The sequence below is a fragment of the Triturus cristatus genome, chromosome 9 (assembly GCF_964204655.1).
Source record: "Triturus cristatus chromosome 9, aTriCri1.1, whole genome shotgun sequence".
Taxonomy (NCBI): Eukaryota; Metazoa; Chordata; class Amphibia; order Caudata; family Salamandridae; genus Triturus; species Triturus cristatus.
In genome coordinates, this window is record NC_140592.1 from 992,905,497 (window position 1) to 992,925,671 (window position 20,175).

At 39.3% G+C, this 20,175-nt stretch overlaps 1 protein-coding gene across 2 annotated transcripts in view; it reads left to right on the plus strand.

Annotated features, from left to right (window-relative positions):
• LOC146799172 (interferon-induced very large GTPase 1-like) overlaps positions 1 to 20,175 on the plus strand; it is a 139,340-nt gene that overhangs the window by 106,481 nt on the left and 12,684 nt on the right. The gene's annotated exons all lie outside the window — the stretch shown is intronic.

Below are 20,175 nucleotides of genomic sequence, written 5' to 3' on the forward strand. Positions count from 1 at the left end.
AACGAAATGGTTACTTACCAGTAGGAGTAGTTTCGCAACTTGAAGAATTTTCTGGATTCACATGCGACCCACCCGGCCTTCCCTAAAAGAAAAACAAACAGGTGGGGAAGCGAATGATTACATCACTAATTTAATTGCCATCTCAAGGACTACCAATAGAAAAGAAGAAAAAAAGAATCCGAAGATGGCTACCACGCACGTCAACCTCCAGGATGCCGTCTGACGTCACACAGGTGATGTACCTGACACCAAATGGTGGTCGACAGCGACCAAAACAAAAAAACCAAAGACTATTCCGGACCCAACCACTAGATGGCGGAATAATGCACAGCATGTGAAACCAGAAAATTCTTCAAGCTGCAAAACTACTCCTACTGGTAAGTAACCATTTCGATATACATTTCCAATACCCCCAAAGGCACGCCTAAACTGGAATTTTCAAGTTAATCGCTAATGAACAAAGGAGACATAGAGGGATGAACTACCATCCTGAGACCGGGTACATGCTATCTCAGTTTCAAGGTTACTCTGCCTACCCACACCGCTCTGAGCTGTGGGAGCAAGCCTATCTAGACGGAAAGGTATGCAATAATATGAACAGTTTATTCATTAGCAAAGTTCAACCTTGAAGGAACAAGGGAAAATAACATTGAGATTGCTTTCTGCTGAGGCAAACAGAATGAGACAGAAACTGGGTTTCGATCAGGATACAAAATGGCGGCTGAATACAAAATAGTGCCACAAATGCTAACTTAAATCGCACAATACTAGAAGGAGTCGACCGAAAGTTTTTTTCAGTCCAACAGCGTCACCTCCCCAAGCAGTAAGAAACCGATGCACCACCTTGCCTGAGCAGCAGTAAGGAACTGACGCATCACCTCCACCAGAGCAAGAAACCGACACATCACCTTCCCTGAGTGTAAGGAACCGACGCATCACCTTCCCTGTGACCCTTTTTGTTTGTGTGTACGACTCGTCTAAGGTACTTTGTGTGAAAAGTTTTGCATCTGCAAATTGCTTTGATTAACCATTCCTAGCTATTAAGAATCATATTTTTAATACTGAATTGTGGATTTTTGTCGTTTTGGGTCTTGTTTGGTTTAGATAAAAATTACTTATTTTTCTGAATTCAAAATATCTTATTGAAGTTTTTAAATGGACAGTAAACATGGACGTACATAAAATATAGTATTGAGCAATATTATCTATTACAATATATAAATACAAAATCATTTTCATTACAATAGATATGAAACTATTCATATTCAAAGAGAAATAAAAAGGGAAGGAGGGGGAGGGGAACATCCAAAAATAATTAATGCGTGAGCTATAAATAGAGCTACTATATCTTATTAATTAACGTAATATATGAACAATAAAAAGGGAAACAAGCAGTAAATATACCATTAGGATGATAAATAAACATCAACAGGTATCCAGAATGAATGATAAGAGTTAGAATTATGATTAATCCTAGACAAGGATAACTGAGCACCTCTTCTTGTAAAAATAACCCATGACCACCAAGCATGAATTGATAATATGGAGACATCTTTCCAAGAGAAAGTAATGGATTTTAACGCAGCTGAAATTAAGAAATCAAAAAGTTTACCTTCAAGAACATTTAAACTCTGTGATAAAATAACAGATTTGCATGTTAACAATTTGTATGATATATCCTCATGAAGATTTAATATCTTTTTAATAATGTCCCAAACTTCATTCCAGAATTTAAACATTAAAGGACAATCATAAAGCATATGTTGTAACGAACCAGGATTTAAATTACAATGCCAACACATTGCAGATTGAAGAAGTTTAGCTTGGAATAAACGTAACGGAGTCCATAAACAATTAAATAAAATATAAGAATTGGATTGATAAAGTGAAACAGGTAATCATCCAGATACATTACTAAGCCAAATATTTTCCCATGTATCATTAGATAAGGAAAGTGAAAGCTCATTATTCCAAAACGTTGAAATCATATTTATGTTACTTCCTAGAGTATTAGGTAATTTTTTATATAAAATAGAAACACCATGAGATTACGTTGATATAGTTTGGATATAAATTGATAAGTCAGCTTTAACATTAGATGGAATATCTTAAGGAAAAGAATCTAGAATCGAATTACATAAATATTCGTAATTAATAAAATGAGATTGAGGTAAACCAAATCTTATTTGTAGATCCTCAAATGGTATGAAAGTGTTGTTGGAATAGACATCTTTAAGATAAAAAATGCCAGCCTTAATCCATGAAAAACAAAAACTGATATTTCTATTCAATTTAATAACATTGCTATACCATAATGACAAGTCTTCAGTATTATACATGGGAAATAGAAAAATTGAATCAAAATAGTTAAAAATCATTTTAGTGGATTTAAGAATAACAGATATATGAAAAAATGATGATTTGTTAGACATAGTTAACAGAGTGGGTAAAGGAAATGGATTTACAATAGATTATTCAATATGGAGCCAAGTAGGGGGATTATGTAAAGAGGAATGATTAAACCATATGGAACTTTGTTTTAATAAAAGCTTTATGATGAAGAAAAAAGTCAGCTAATACGAGGTGAATTGTTGTTTCAAAGAAATTTGGAGAGAAGTTTATCAACATCTTTATAAAACTTTAATGAAAATTGAGTAGGAATCATGGCAATGGTGTAAAAGATTTTAGGAGCAATCATCATTTTAATAGAATCCATTCTACCCCACCATGAGAGATGTAACGATGACCATTTGGATGTTTTTCTTTAATATAATCCAAGATAAAATTACAGTTTAAAGATATTGTTGATTTTATGGATGAAGAGAATAAAATACCAAGATATTTTATTTTTTTTTTTATAATATTTATTTATTTGAGAGGTCGTACCGGCCAATACATATTACTGTATGGATACATAGATGCATAAAATAAAATATGATGGAACATTGCATTATACCCTTATCCAAAGTAAAAACAGACAGAGTAATAAACAAATTAAATTAGCATATTAAACAGCAATGCAGCCAATAAATCATTCGTTTGTGGTTAATTTTGCTGTCCTCCATGTAGCCACTGGGGCCCAGAGTCGCTTACCCACATCCCTTAACTTTGCTCCCTTTAAATCGTATAATGCCTCCTCAATATTATGTATACCCAACAATCTGCACAACCACATTTGAAAAGTTGGGGCTTCTGTATCCTTCCAGGCTGCGCTAATTAGAATCCTAAAAACTGCTACAGAGATAAAGACTAAGGCTTCAGCCTCGATACTTATGTTTAGTTTCGCATCACAGCCAATTATTATCAGGGTCGGGGATAGATTGATTTTAACATCAAGTAGCCCCTCTAAAAACCGTGTTATTTCGATTTTGATTGGTTTCAATTTTTCACAACCATAAAACATGTGTATAAGATCTGCCGTACCGTTTCCACATCTGGGGCAGTTGCTATCTATCGCTTTCCCCCACGTAAATAGTTTTTCAGGCGTATAGTATAGATTAAATAGGGTTTTGTAATGTTGGGCTCTGAGATTCGAGGAGCGTAGGAACCTCTTATCCATATCTAAAGCCTTATCAACATCTATTTCTGGGTCTCCCAGTTTTTTGGACCAAACAGCTTCGATTTTGCCGACATCATCTATTATTGCTTCATTGAATATTTTATATATATCTCTAATTCTATGGCCCCCTGACTTCAAATACTCAATTAGTTCATATTTCCCTTGTAGAGTGATACATTGCCTAATTGATTTAATTCTATTTACAATCTGCATGTATTTGAGTTCTTGATAACCTCGTAAAGAATAGTGTTGTGTAAGTTCTTCAAGTGTTCTACACTGTTCACCAATCATTATTTGCCCCAGCTCGACTATACCCTGACTCTCCCAATGACGCCACGTTCCGTCCCTGCTAAGATTTGGAAAAAGTGTTGAGTTCCAAAGTGGTGTCCGATAATGGATGGTAGGTATATCTAGAGCTTTTTTAACACTTTTCCAGATATACCACACATCCTCTAGCGTCTTATATCCAGTTTCCTTGAAGTAGCTCCTCTGAGTTTGCCTTAATAACAGCCCTACGGCTTCACCTCCTACCAATAGCTGAAAAATTGATGGTATTGCCGACTGTCTAAGGGTTGGGCCACCCGGATGGAGTAGAATAGCCATGTCTGTAAGGAGGCATGCAAGATGATAGCTCTTAATATCAGGCAGTCCCAAACCACCTCTATCTTGTGGTAATGACATATATCTATTTGACCGCCTTATTTTGCCATATTGCCATAGAAATTTCATAAAGATGGCCTCAATCCTCCTAATAATTTTCTCATCAATTTTAAATGGGATTGATCTTAATTTGTAGAGCACCTTTGGAAACATTGTCATTTTTATCACGTTAGCCCTCCCTATCAATGACAGCTGTAATGAATCCATTCGTTTTAGGTCTGTTTCCATAGATTTCATGAGAGGGGTGTAATTGTCGTCAATTATTTTACCTGGTTCTGCATTTATTGTTATACCTAGGTATATTACAGAACCTACATATCTTCCATCCACCTTGGCTATTTTTTTTGAGCATAATACCTGAGTTTTGTCAACATTTAATCGATAGCCCGATACATCTCCAAACTGACCAGTTATGTTAACTACCTCCCTCATAGCTAGCTCTGGATCTTTTGTGATGACCGCTAAGTCATCCGCATAAGCGAGAATTTTAGTATGGAACCCGTTTAATGTTACTGGTTTGATAATCGCACTATTCATTAATTGTGTAATTAAGGGATCTATATAAAGTGCGAACAAAATTGGAGAGCATGGACAGCCCTGTCTAGTACCCCTTGTAATACTGATCTTATCTGATCTTTCCCCCATTGATTGAATTTTGGCCGTGGGTGATGAATACATAGCACGAATTGCTTGACAAATTCTAGGGCCAAATCCCCTTGCTTCCATAACCTTCCATAGAAAGCTCCATCTGACGCGATCGAATGCCTTCTCTGCATCGAGAAGGATCATTGCGACCCTCTCTCCCCTAGCAGCACCAATATCAAATAATGTAATAGCTCTCCTAATATGATTTGTAGTTCCTCTTCCTGGGATGAATCCGTGCTGCCAAGGCGAGACCAGGGACGCAATAACCCTCCCGATACGAGCAGCCATAATTTTGGCATATAGCTTATTATCGCTGTTGATTAGTGATATCGGCCTGTAGGAGCCCGGATTAGTCTTTGATTTCCCTTTTTTATGAAAGATTACTATATTAGTTTCTTGCCAAGACTCTGGTATTATTCCGGTATTCATAACCCCATTAAATAGATCTAGGAGCAATGGTGTTATTTCCTCCCTTAGACTTTTATATACCTCTAACGGTATGGCGTCTGGGCCCGCCGCTTTTCCACTTGCAAGATCTTGCAAAGCTTCTGATATCTCCGTCAATGTAATATCCTGTTCCAATGATATAATCTGGCCTGAATTTAGCTTGCTGCCCATGTCTAACCAGCTTATATTCGTGTGCCCTCCAACAGCTTCCTCCTGATATAGTTCTTGATAGAATTTCCTAAACCCCTCCAAAATTTCACCTGGCTTATTGTAAGTTTGGCCCTGATATTCGATTTGTGAAATAGTGTTTTTACTTGCAACCTGCCTTATTCTCAGGGCAAGAGCTCTGCCTGCTTGCTCGCCGGTTTCATAAAGACATGATCTCTGTGCCTGATAGTATGCTGCCGCCTTTTTTGCTAATTGTTTCTGGATCTCAGCTTTTATGGAATTGACTTTATGTAGACTCTCAACAGATTGATCACCAGTAATTAAATCTTGTCTATGTTGTATCTCTGCCTCGCTTAATTTCCCCATCCATGTTTCCCTTTCACTTTTAGCCTTTTTCCATAGATTGGTGGTATAGCTTATAGTTTCTCCTCTTATTCCTGCCTTAAAGCTATCCCACACCACTCCCCGTGATGCGCTATACCTATTGGCGTCGAAAAAGGACTGAGACCATTTTTTCATACGAGTAATGTAGTCGACATCCGCTAACAGTTTTTTGTCAAATGTCCAAGGTCTAGGGACCTTAAATGATCTATTAATGATCATGTTTAGGACTAGGGGGTTATGATCTGACATGATTTTGGGAAGCTTGTTCATTCGAACACTCTTAAGTAGGGTATTCGGGATCATAAAGTAATCTAATTTCGAGTATTTATTATGAGGATGTGAGTAATACGTGAACCCTGGATCTCCGGTCGATAAGTTTCCCCACACATCATATAAGCCATGTGACTCCATCATTGAGATAATTGCTTTAAACACCCTTGGCTTCCTGCCTATGTATGCACTACCATCGGTAAAGTTCGCAGAAATGTTAAAATCTCCACATAGTACTATATTGGTATGCCAATCGATTAATTCGTTTTCAATATGGCTAAAAACTTGTGGCTCATCTGTGTTAGATCCATATACTGTGCAAATAGTGAAACCTAAATTCATTTCGCATATTGCCCATCTTCCTAGTGAATCTGCCTTACACCTTTTGGCCCCCCCTAGCCCCACTTTGCCAATTATAGCTACGCCTCTTATCATAGAAGTCTGGGATGAACATGACAACAATTCATAACCTTTAAAATTCAACCAGTGTTTTTTGCTCCACGGTAAGTGGGTCTCTTGTAGGCATATCAAATCTAAATTTATCATGTTTAGATACTGTTCAAACTTCCCCCTCTTTTTCCAGTTATTTAATCCTCCTATATTAAGAGATCCAATACTAAGTTTAGACATTGTCAATTTTTAAGTACTTCCATAGCATCAGCCTGTTCGGATACCTGAATTCGTTATAAGAACCCATCATTTGTTTCAAATTTCCTCCTTCATACACAATCCCTTTAGCAGAACGACCTCTCTTTGGTTTTTTATTTTCTCCCCCCAATTCCACCATCCAACCCCCTTTCCCCCCCTCCCATCCCCCCCCTCTTACCACCCCCCCTCCTGCCACCCTTCGAGGCATCCTGGGTTTAGACTCACCCAGCTGTTGATGGCCGTGTGATCCACCCGCCTGAGCCTCCTACCTGGCCTGCTACTATATAATCACGCTAAGTGTCAGCCTTACGTCCAATAACAGAAGTTAATAGTTGATAGACAATGAATGTCTCCTTCTGTTCAGTTACAAATGTTTTACTTCATACTTGCTTGAACCTCCTTAAGATAGACCTCCGCCTGTATCTCACTTGTGAAGCTCCTTGTTATGCCTTTATATACTATTTTTAATCGTGCCGGATTTTGCAGATAGACTTTTGCTCCGAGTTTTTCAAAGGGGGCGAACAGCTGTCTCATTCGCCATCGTCTTTCGACTGTTGCATGTGCAAAGTCCGGTCTTACGAAGAACTTAAAGCCCCTATATTCTCTTTGAGCCGTCGGCCTAGCCAGATCATATATAATGTCACGCACCACAAAGTTTCCAAAGTTGACTAGGAAAGCTCTCGGATATTTAAGTGATTTCTCTGGCCGTTTTGGTGTTGTAAGTGGAAAACGATGTGCTCGGCATACTTCTTTATTCATTTCCCAGGAGTTAAGCTCCGGGAAAGTGGATTTCAGTAAATTGATCATAAAATTTCTTGGATCACTAGCTTCCGAGCCCTCGGGGATCCCAAGAAATCGAAGATTGTTCCTTCTTGTTCTATTTTCTTGGTCTTCGACCTTTATCATTAGGTCTTTGATTATACCCTCGTGCTCCTTGGCTTGGAGTTGTAGTTTGCCAACATCTGATTCCAGGTTTTCTGCTCGAACTTCTACCGAGCACATTCTATCGGAGATTTCCTGACATGTATTGCCAACTTTATTGATAGCACCTTCCAATTTTTGAATAGCGACATGGTTTCTTTGACTATCTTTCTTTACATCTTGATGAAAATTTTTAATTGATTCGAAAACTTCACTCAATGTAGGTTCGCTATGCTTCAGCTGCTCATCGTCATCCGGATTGTTAAGAGAAATATTCTTGTTTCTTTCAGATTCTGCATTAGTTTTACGATGAGGACTTTTTCGTGACAGTTTGGTTCTTGCTGTTTTTTGTTCTGGATTGCTCCCAGGATCAGTTGTTTCATCCTGAGTTATATTTGGGTGCCTTTTGGGTTTGCTTCTTTTTCTCCCGGATTTCTTTGTTAGTATATAGTCGCAAAGTAGAGTATTTTTAAATCCGTTTTCTGTTGGTAAAAGTATTTTTTTATCCTGTTCCTCCTGTCTAAAATTCTTGCCATGATCGGTCTCTTCACTGGATTTACTTGATACGCTATATTCACTGGAAATTGATATTCCTGTCTCATAGATCTCTGATTCAGAACCATCGGAAACTTCTGCCGAGGCATTCTCCTTCGTAGGTTGGTTTATATTCGAGAGTTCTGCTGTAGTGCTGTCTTTTCCCTTCCGCATAATTCGCTGTTCAAGATGTTCTGCCGGGACTAAAACTTCTTCTACAGCGGTCGTGGTCCTATTTTGTAATTCTTGTTGATCCATTGTGGTTGATACCGTTTCATTATAGGGGTCTTTCTGCTGTCTTTTTGTAATAGCGGGGCTAAATATATTTGAAATTCTTGGTTGGGAGCCTATTGAATGCCCCGTTGTGTTGGCCACAGCTTTTAATTTTTTAATCGTCTGTAGTCTTTTAGCCTTTTTCTCCAATAGGTCAAGATTCTCCCTACTTGTCATTTCTTTTTCCTTTTCTCTCTCTTTTGCTCTCTGATTTTCCTTGGCTTTCTTTTTTAGTTTCTCAGCTTCCTTATTCTGTTTCTGTTCAATCTGACCAGTCTGACCAGTCTCGATGCTTCTCTCTTTTCCATCAGCGTTGATCTCCTTCGTTTTGCCCTCGTCGTTATTTTTGCCGTTTTTTTCCATTGCTTTGTAACCCCTAGTTTCGGGTCGTCTTTGTCTTCCTTTTGACTTCTGAGATTGTGAATTAAGGATCTCTTCAGTATTTCCTCCATCGTGGTCCTCTGAATCCTCTATAATCTCTTCTCTTTCATAATTTTCTTGTACTTCCAGTTTCTCTTGATCGGCCTCTACTTGTAGCTGGGTCTGAGCCTTTGCTTTAGTATCGGTTGTATCAGTTGCATCGGTTATTGTTCCGTTCTTTATCCTAGGCTGATACTGTTTTTGAGTTTGAGTTTGAGTTTGAGTTTGATTTTGAGTTTCTTCTTGCGAAACAGAGTCACTGGTTATATCATTGATTTTCTCTTTATCTCTTCCCACATCTTTCTCCATGATTGTATTCAAAATTTGTATGGTGATTTCCGTTATATTTCCTGATAGCACTGTGTTGTCTCTGGCTCCTCTAGCCCCAGGACTTCCAACTTTAAATCTTAACGCTGTTTTAGGTAGCCCTGGGAGTCCAGCACGTGCCCTTCTCGCCCGAGGAAATTTAATGGCAGGGCCTGCGTTTTTCGCCTGCTGTCGGTGAAAATAGGCCACCTGAAAGTTTAGGCCAATCAGAAGAGAGCCCATATATTCAGCTCCCTTTATTCCTTTATTCCTTTATTCCTTTATTCCTTTATTCCTTTGTTCCTTTGTTCCTTGTTCCTATCTCTCCAGGTATATAGGTAGTATCGTATTGCTGTGCTGTATATATATATGTGCTGTATATATTTATTTTCTTTCCCTCGTTTTTTCCAGCTTTTCCTTACTTGCTTCTCTTTAATTCTCTTTAATTCTCTTTATCTTTATTATTGCACCCCCCCCCTCTCGTACTGAATTGAATTGATTAGAGCGTCTTCTTGACAAAGGCCCTGTCTCCCAGTCTGACGTGACGTGACCACACGTGACCTCTCGCCTACAAATCCCACCGCAGCCGTGTCTGCAGATGACAGGTGATGTCAGCCAGCCAGCAGCGCCAGAAGCCGGCGGTCGATGATCAGCGTAGAACACGGAGCAAAGAACACATAGATTGACGAGGGGGGCAGAAAGGAGGAGAAGCAAAAGCAAAAGCAGAAGCCGTTAACAAAAGCCGAGGCAGCAGAAATCATACAAAGTTTTCGATTGCTTTCAATCGCGCCCTGGCTTCATGTTAATCCCATCACGCCTCGCTTCCCGTAGATGGACAGTGCGTGCACCGAAGCGGTAAGTCCAGGATCTGGGGGGTAGCGAGCAGCTATAACTATAGTGAAAAATACCGGGAGAGATAGGAAGTCGATAGAAGATGAATATGCAGTCAATAGGGGTTAAGGGGAGCTTTTGTGCTTAGACTGCACATTTCCCTTTTTTCCATTATGTGGCAGACAGGCAGACAAACCAGAAGTCCAAAAGGCCAAAAAGTCTATAACACACAGTTTTCCATGCTCGTATTCGTCAGTTCAAGTACGGCAGTTTATCAATCCCGATGTGCCACGATCTAGCACAACAGAAGAGTGTTACAAAAAAAACAAAGGTAGTCGCTTAGATTAACTTATCTCCTTATCTCCTTTCACCTTTCACTCCCTCTTGTCGTGCCGCAATCGCCATAGCTAGACACTGTCCGCTGTCCGCAGTCAAGCCCTAGGATCCAGCAGCTGAGTGAAAAACCGACGAAGGTAGAAAGTAGTAATTTAGAGGTTTTTTTTTTTTTTTTCAGGTTGGCAGCCAGCGTATCATGCAGTGTCATGCATCTTACAGAGTCCAAGTCCAAGTCCAGGTCCAGGAGCAGGCTCTGCAACGTCTTCTCACTCGAACGCCATCTTGCCTCACAGCTTCAACGATAAATTCCGAGATGGGGCCAAGGGTCCCGCTCGCTTGAAGCAGTGGCTCACAAGAGCTGCGCCTTATACCTGTGAAGTTTACAGGTCAGCCATCCCAGTGCAAGTCCACCCAAAGCAAAAGAAAAGTCAAGACCTACAGCAGGTCGCACTCCCGGCCTCCTTGCCTGTGCCCCTCCTGGCTGCCAGAGTGCCCACCGGCCCGCTAGTAGCACGGACCGCCCGCGAACTCAGCCCAAACTCAGCGGCCCCTTACTGACTTGAAAGGTTGACATTTGTCTGGGGTTCTCCTACTTCCGGGTACCAAGATATTTTAATTGATTCTTTTGCCAAATGATTTCATTCATGGGAATCATATCAGGAGTACAATAAATGCTTAAGGGAAAAAATTCAGTTTTGCTAGTGTTTAATTTGTATCCAGAAACTGTAGAATACTTTGCTATGATCTCTAATAAGGAAGGGAATGAGGATAAGGGATCACTGACAAATAAAAGCACATCATCAGCATAAGCTAAGGTTTTAATAATAACATCCTTTATATTGATTCCTTTAATATTATCACAATTTCTTAGAGAAGTAAGAAAAGGTTCAATACCAATTAGAAACAATAGTGGGGAAAGGGGACACCCTTGTCTTGTACCTCTAAAAAGGGAGAATTGAGTCGAAACTTGGCCATTAATAAATAAACGAGCAGTAGGAGCAAAATATAAAGCTGAAATCATGCGGATAAAGGTGGCACCAAAATTAAATGATGATAAGGTATGAAATAAAAATTGCCTATGAAGTTTATCAAAAGCTTTTTCAGCATCTAAAGCCATAACTCCTGAGGGTAAGGTTAAAGAAGAACCTTGTTCAATTATATGTAACAAGTTTCTTGTATTATTAGCAGAATATCTATTTTTCATAAACCCAGATTGCTCTGGATGAATAATAGCATCTAAGACAGGGGCTAATCTAGTGGCTAGTATTTTAGCACATAATTTACAATCTTAATTAATTAAATATATAGGACGATAATTAGACACAAGTGTGGGGTCTTTATCTAGTTTGGAAAGTACAATAATTAAAGCCTCAGTAAAAGAACCTGATGTAATTCCTGAAGAGCCAAAAGATGTAAAAAGATGAAATAAGAAAGGCAAAAGTTGGGACTGAAATTCTTTGTAAAATTCAGCCGGGATACCGTCAGGACCCGGAGATTAATTTTTTTAAAGAGATTTTATGGCAGATAAAATTTCATCTTTAGTAATGGGTGAATCAATCCGATTTTATCTGAGTGAGAGATCTTAGGTAATCTACATGAATTTAAGAAAGAATCAATTAAGGAGTCACCATGAAAATCGGGCTTATTATATAAATTAGAATAAAAATCCAAAAAATCATTAACACTATCTTTATGAGATACAGCAATTTTACCATTAGGGCCATCAATTGAGTTGATTTGAGTTTTATCTTTTTTTATACGTAAGTAATTAGCTAAAAGTCTTCCAGATCTATTTGCATTAAAACTAAATTTGACTTTGGCCCTAGAAATCTGAACGCCAGCTCTTTTACTAAGAATTGTATTTAATTCATAGCGAAGCTTTTGCAACTTAAATTTATATTGAGGATCATTATGTAAGAAAAAGTCGCTCAAATTTCGCAATTTGTTTTTCTAAATTTTTAATATTTGCATTAAAGGTCTTATTTTCGTGGGCCATAATAGAAATAGTAACCCCTCTAATATAAGCTTTAAAAGCATCCCATCTATTAACCATGAAGTAGAACCTTCAGGATTAAGCATAAAATAATCATGAATGTCTGATAAGAGTTTTGGTTTATTATGTTCATTGAGAACTATACCGGTATTCATTCTCCATCTAGATTGTTTAGAAAAAGTTGGATTTAAATTTAAAACACAAGAAATCATAGCATGATCTGAAACGTCAATGTTACCAATCTTGGGATTAATGACTGAGTTAATTACTGGTCTGTTTTACTAGTAAATAATCAATCCTAGAGTGAGAATTATGTGGGTTTGAAAACATTTTAAAACTTTTGTCTGTGGGGAAATGTAGACGCCAAATATCAACTAACTTAGTGTTTTGAAGAAATGATTTAAAAGCATAATAAACTTTAGGAGGGTGAAATTTGGTAAGAGATAATCTATCTAATAGAGGATCGGATATGACATTAAAATCACCTCCAACAATTAAAGGAACATTACCAATCTTTAGAACCTCAGTTGAAAGATTAGCCCAAAAAACAGGATCATCCGCAGTAGGATCATAAACATTAACAAAAAATATGACTGAATCATGAACTTTAACTTTAGCGATTATATATCTCCCATCCACATCGGAAGTTTTACTCAAAATTTGGCAATGCAATTTTTTTGCAAAAAGGATAGCCACACCATTTTTTTGTTACCATTAGCAGGAGAATATACAATATTGTCAACCCACTTTTTCTTCATATATTCTAAAATGTTGTCATCTATATGAGTTTCCTGCATAAAACAAATATCAGCTTTGCAACCACCTAAATAATCTAAAATGTTTGTACGTTTAACTGGATGGCGTAAACCTTTAACGAAACTACTTTAATATTAGCCATAATGGAAGAAAAAGAGAGAAAAGGTTAAGAAGAGGAAGGTAAGAAAAAAGCACAGATGATGAGAAGAAAGTAGCTCCAGAACAAGTAATAGGGAAAGGAGAAAATAAAACATAGAAAAAGAGACAAACAGAATACATAAATGTGAAAAGTGAAACGCACACACGCCCTACAAGCATGGCCGGAACCGTTGGAGCCCAATATAAGAAATATTAATGAATATGTCAGAAAAGACAAAATTTATAGAAGACAAGTAGTAGGGTCATGAGTATTCATTGAATGCTGTGACTGTTGATCAAAAAAATTTCTCAGTTCCTCAGGACACTGAAAGGATTTTGAAAAATTATCTTTCCAAATGCGCATTGTCGATGGATCAAAAAGGCCATATTTGTATCCAAGACTTAATTGAGGATGAAGATCAGTGAATTCCTTGCGGATTGCAACAGTTTCTTTGGCAAAATCTTGATGAATAACATTGTTATTCCCATTGACCATCAAGGAGGGAATTTCTCGTGCTGCTTTTCTGATTAAAACCAAATGATGGTGACAAAGAACTTTGAAGATCATTTGATGTGGTTTTGTATGTTGAGGATTGCGATGAGAAGGAATCCTGTGAGCTTTATCAATTTCAAATTTTTCTGGAAATTTGATATTTAAGAGACCAGGAATTAAGTTCGCCAAATGTAATCTACAGTTAGCTCCCTCAACCTCTTCTGGTAAATTCAATATGCGTAGATTATATTGTCTATTGCGATTTTCCAAATCCAAAAGAAGCGAGCACATAGGTGATATTTTTGCCACAAGTTGGGTAAAAGCATCCACTTTAACTTTATTATCTTGTATTTTAATTGAGTTATCTGATAGTTTCATTGACAAACATGCCATTTCTTTGCGCACGTTTTTAACTTCTGTCGCAATAGTATCAGTATTCGCACAAAGTGCCTGAATTTCTTCCAGAATTAAAGATAGCGAAGGTTCAGATGACTCTACCACTTTAGATTTAATTGGAGGAGGTGAAACCTGCTGTCTCCTTTTACTGTGAAGAGGATTTTTTTTTCCATTTTCTTGAATAAAGAATTACATTTGAAGAAAAATGAACAGTTTATGAATAAATAGAGTGAAAGTTGTAAAGAACTCCTTAAAATGACTGGTGCAGCAGCTAAAATGGACTGTGGGAGTGGCTAGGCCCAAGCCAGGCCCTTTCCTGAAAGTATTCTCCGCCCCATTGACAGACAAGCCTGGCAGTACCTGAGAGCAGAGCTGGGAGCAGGAACGAGAAATCGAAAAACACCACTGCTGACGTCCAAAAACGCTGGAAACCTCCTCACATTGCAGGTACAGCCTTTATTGAAGCAGCAACCTCATTTCAGAAAACTTTCTGACAAAAATTCATCGTATTTGACGAAAAACGGGCAAAAACGCGGTGGAGTTCACCGGGTGGCGGCCGTTTTGATTCACGAGCTCGCGCATCTCCCCAAGATTACTTATTTTTCTAAACTGATGTGGTGTCCATTTGTAGTGTTTTCACTGTATTACTCTGTGTTCACAAGAGCTTTACACACTGCCTCTGAGATAAGCCTGTCATGTCGTGCCATGCTACCAATGGAGTGAGCAGGGGTTATTTTAGAAGTGTATCTCCCTTACCCTGACTAGAAGCAAGGGTCCCTATTTGGACAAAGGTACCTACCTCTGCCAACTAGAGACCCCCATTTCTAACAGGCGAAAACTGCAAAAAGAACAATTGATGGACAGAATGCTGAACAATGTCAAACATTCAGCCCCAGAACTGAGATCTGGCCATAAATCAATGTTTCTTTGCACACCATGCCATTCCAGTTTAAAAGTCATTCCCAGCATGCTTGTATCCGGCCCAGGGAAGACCTGGCCTGGCAGTTTGGGCTGGACTGTGTTCATGGGGAGCAGGGTATAGACTTATTTGCATGTGGCTTGGCCCAAACTGGGGTGGCGTTGTGAGCAAAAGAATGGTCAATTAAACCTAGATCTCTTGACTGGGGGTGAGTGGTCGAAATGTTTCAGCACTCCGTCTATCATCTTGTTGTGTTTGCTAGATTGTAGTGTAGTGGTGTTTAAGGAGAAGGGAAGGTGGTCCACCCTGCTGCCTTAATCAACTAATCCCAAACTTTAAGAGTAATTTTTGTTGGGGTGCTGAGGTATGTGTTGTGTGGGTGATCAGCCTTCGGGTTCCATAATACATCACAAATAACTTGCCCCACTATCTCCCTAACCATAGGCAACCAGTGTTTATCTGATTCACTCAGCGACCATTCAGAAACGACTCATAATTGACCTGTTTTATGTAAGAGATGAAAATCTGGGAGTGCCGGGCCGCCGGAGTCTTTTGGAAGCCAAAGCAGCTTAAATGGTAATTGGACCCTGTGCTTCTGCCAGATAAAGCGTGTAATTACGGTGCACAGAGTAGGTTAGAATTCCTGATCTCGTTCTATGGCAAGGCTTTAAAAAAGGTTTAGAGCCCTAGGTAAGAAAAGAAATCTTTATGGCATGGATGCGCTCAAGCCAAGAGAGATACATAGGAGCCCAGCATTTGTGGTCTGCCTTCAACTGTAGTAGAAGCGGGGGGACATTTGCTCTATATATACGTAAGGTAGCTTGGCGGTGATTTTAATGCTGAGATAGATGATATCTTTTCTAGCCCAGTAGAAAGGTATTGAGGCCACTGGGGTATCCATATCCACTTTAGTCAGTGTTAGACTAAGTACAAATGATTTAGTCAAGTTAAGTCTAATTCCTGCCACATCCTCAAATTGGCATAATTCTCCCTGGAACGCTGTTAGTAAGGTCAGGGGGTTAGTGTGCATTCAGAGCACATCATCAGCAAATAAGGAAATCTTATGTTCTACGGAGCCAAAGGTGATCCTTTTGATACTGGGTGTGGACCTTATTCTGGCCGCTAGGGGTTCAACACTAAGTGCAAATAGGAGTGGGGACGAGGGGCTACCCTTTGGCTTTCCCCTCTCTAGCTGAAAGAGACTTGAGCCAAACACAGTTCACCAAACCCTAGACCGAGGTGTTGCATAATTAGCTCAAATCATAGCTATGAATCACTCACAAAAGCCATAGCATTTAAGAGTGTAAAATAGGAATGGCCAGTCTACCCAATCAAATGCCTTCTCAGCTTTGAGGCATAACAGTATTGCAGGTATTAGTTAGTGGCCTCTTCTATTAGGTGAATCACTCTCCTCAAATTTTCATGTGTCTGTCTTCTCTTGATGAATCCGGATTGATCCGGGTGGTTCAAATCCGGCATCAGGTCATCCAGTCTGGAGACTGGAACTTTTTTGACTAGAGATTGGCATCCAGGTGTAGTAGAGCGATGGATCTATATGAACTACAAGAGTGAGGATCTTTTCCTGGCTTTGGGATAACTGAAATCAATGCGAAGGTGTGACTGTTCCTGGCTCAGCTATGTGGTTAAATAGGGGGGTCAGGTGGGGGACCAAGTCAGAACTAAAGTTTTTATAAAACTGGGCTGTGATCTTTGGAGCTTCAGGCCTGCTAGCGGCAGTTGGACTTCTTCATCACTGATAGGTTCACCTGGTATCTCATTCTGGGTGGGAGTCACCCATGGGAGATCTGCATTTTCAAATAGCCAAGTTGGGCATGAACAGTGGTATGTTCAGCTGCATAAAGCTTCTTGCAATACCCATGCCCGCTTACATTGATGAAATTCCTGTCCTCTGTTGTCAGTAACCCTCTGAGGAGTATTCCAAATAAGTCTCTGACGCAAGCTACAGTTCCTGATTCTCTCAAAAAGCCATTGTTATCAAGCTGCTTAAAAGACAGAGAGACGACCCATGGACGTTGATTCACCAAAAAGCCAGGAGTAGTGGAAGTCACATCACCTGCCCTTACCCGTGATGACATCGTAGGAAGTGATATCACATATCATCACCCCTGGCAGTATTACTGGAAGTGATGTAATGTGACTTTTGATCCTGGTGCTATTATAGATAGCAACATCACCAAACTAAAAAAATACAATAAGAGCGAAAATAAAACCAAGGTTGATAAAGTAACATAAAAGTAATGGAGGAAGTACACAACTGTTTTAGTATTACACATATTTCAACAGGGCTGCAATCATATCAGGGATGGAACCATCACTTACCCAAGAGGCAGCCATAATTTGCCAGATGGTCACCGTATGCTGCCCAATTACAGCCCTCAGCGTCAAATTACTGCCCCCAATGCCATGCTATAAACCACATGAAAGGAAACGTCTACAGCTGAAAGGCACAATGACGAGGAACAGCTTTGGCTGTATCAGGGAAGGCTGTTATCATGCTCTAGACGTCTTCTAGGAGGGCTCTGGGATTTGCCCCTGAGAAAATGCTGAAAAAAGAGGTCAAATATCATGCAAATTGGCTCAAAAGCCAATAGTGTGCCACGCCAATGTAGTCTGACGCTACCCAGGAGTTTACCCCATTTTTTCAAAGTGTGCAGTGGTTGCCCCTTCTATGTCAATGACTAGACCGTATATGAAATGTGTGTACCTCCTTAAACTAAGAATTACGTAGAGTATGCCAGTGCCTTACATACAATAAGACAGTGATAGAATTGTCATCTTCATTCACACACTTGCTGTCATAACCCTCTCTCTCTCTCACCCAAACACACACTCACAATACAGTTAACTGTTAAATAAAAGCACAGGCCAGAAAAGGTTATAACATTTCAAAATGTTTACCTATAAAGACTCCTTATTTCAACATTGCCTGTTGTATAAAGTTGTTTTCTTTCTAGTTAATTTCAGTCAATTTGACATATTGTGTCCAGTGTCATACTAAATGTCTACACTGCAGTTAACCTTCCAAGTACCCTGGGCCTGGATGTGGGTTGTCCATCACTTGACAAATTGTAACAGTTGCTGTGCAACTGTTAACAATCTCCGTGATCTAAGCCACAGTTAGTTCTTCTTTTAAAAGGAGAAGTGCACTCTGGAAATAGATTTCTCTTTTGCTGGTGCATTTTGAGGTGGCAAGAACAGAGGTCGCAAGTGAGTGCCCAGGGGTCACAACTGTGACCCCTAAAAGAGAGGACCCTAAGATTCTTAACAACTATAGACTGATCTCACTACTTCCCTACCCTGCAAAAATCTTCAGATCACACGTGACAAATGCCTGCGCACAACAGAGGCAGTCGTCCTATATGTAGTAAATGTCTTAAGTTGGGATGACGACCAAGTCCTGACCTCGGCTCTGGTCTTGTTGGATTTGACGAGTACATTTTACATGGTTGACCATAAGATCTTTGTCAACCATGTAGAGGAGGCAGGCATCCAGGGCTCTGGCTTGAGGTGGCTGAAATAATTTCTAGCCAACCACACACAGGAAGTTCACATAGTAAACTCCACTGCAACTGTGACTAGTTTGAAGTGGGGCATACCTCTGAGTTCCACCCTGTCCCCTCATTTGTTTAATCTGTATTTTACTCCTTAAATAACAGAATTAGCATTGAGAGGATGTAGGTTATACAATTATTCAGACAACTAACAATTGCTAATCCTTATGGATGGAACATCAGATTTGCACCTTCATTTCTAAATTACAATGAGGTTTGTTGCCAACTGGATGAGGAAGAACCAATTAAAACTGAACACTAAAAAGCAGAGATAACCTTGAAAAATAAAATCAATTAATGGAATCAAGAATATTGACCTTCTGAAATGGGCCTACTCCCGGCTCCCAAAATGTGAGTCAAAAGCCTGGGAGTGGTATTCGGTAGCAAACTTTCCACAAATCAAGTGGGATTTGTAATCTCTAAATGTATAGGGATCTGAGATTATTAAGAATGATTATTCCTCTCCTTCCTTTTGAAGCAAGGAAAATCATTGTGATGACGCTAATCGTATCAAGACTGTACTATGCCAAAACAGTATATTTAGGACTGCCTAATACCACTATCCCTAGACATTCTATTTGCATTGATTATATACCTCCTTCCGAGATGGGCACATGCTTCCCCACAATTGAAGAAACTCCACTGGCTGCCTATTAAGCAGCAAATTGATTTTGAGGTTTGTAGCCTGACATTTAAGCTGAGAGGTGTCAACCCTCAATTCATCTTATAGAAAGAAAAGTGAAGCATTACTCACCAAAACGAGACCTGAGATCAGCTCACTTGAACATCCCAGCCCTCCAGAAATGACAGAAATGTAAGTCTGGAGGGTGGGGATTTGCAGCAAGTGCAACAACTTTATGTAACTTGTTGTCCTTGAATATTCTCACAGAACAAATTTTGACCCAGTTCCTTAAAAGCTTGAAGATGTGGCTTTTTAAATGGGCTTACTGTGTCTAGCCATGCTAGCTTTGTATTCTGGTCCATCCTCCTAGTTGGTTCTGTTTAGCGCCAATAAATCCTATTTTATTGCCCAGGCTCTATTCAATTAGTGACAGCTTCTGGCCCTAGGACAAGTTCCATTCTCTTGTAGTCAACCGAGCACCTTAATTTGCTGCTTAACTCTTATCGATCTATATATTACACTGTTGAGCGTGGGGTCCTCCATGGATACTCCCATACTCTCATTTCATTTAGTTTAAGACTTCACTCACTGTCTGATTATTTCCTCTGACTTTCAGTTATATACATACATTTGAAATTGACACACAGACTAAGTGGTTGTTTAGAATCAAATACTAAAGAATGATGCAGGGTATAATTAATTACAGGTTCCCTGATTAGTGAGTATGAACTACAAAAAGACACTAAGGGGCTTATTTATGAGCCCTTGCGTCATTTTTGCGCCGCTGGTGCTTCACCTTTTGTGAAGCACCAGCGGCGTAAAAAATGAGCCTTGTTGCACCATATTTACAAAGTGACGCATCTACCTAGATGCGTCACTTTGTA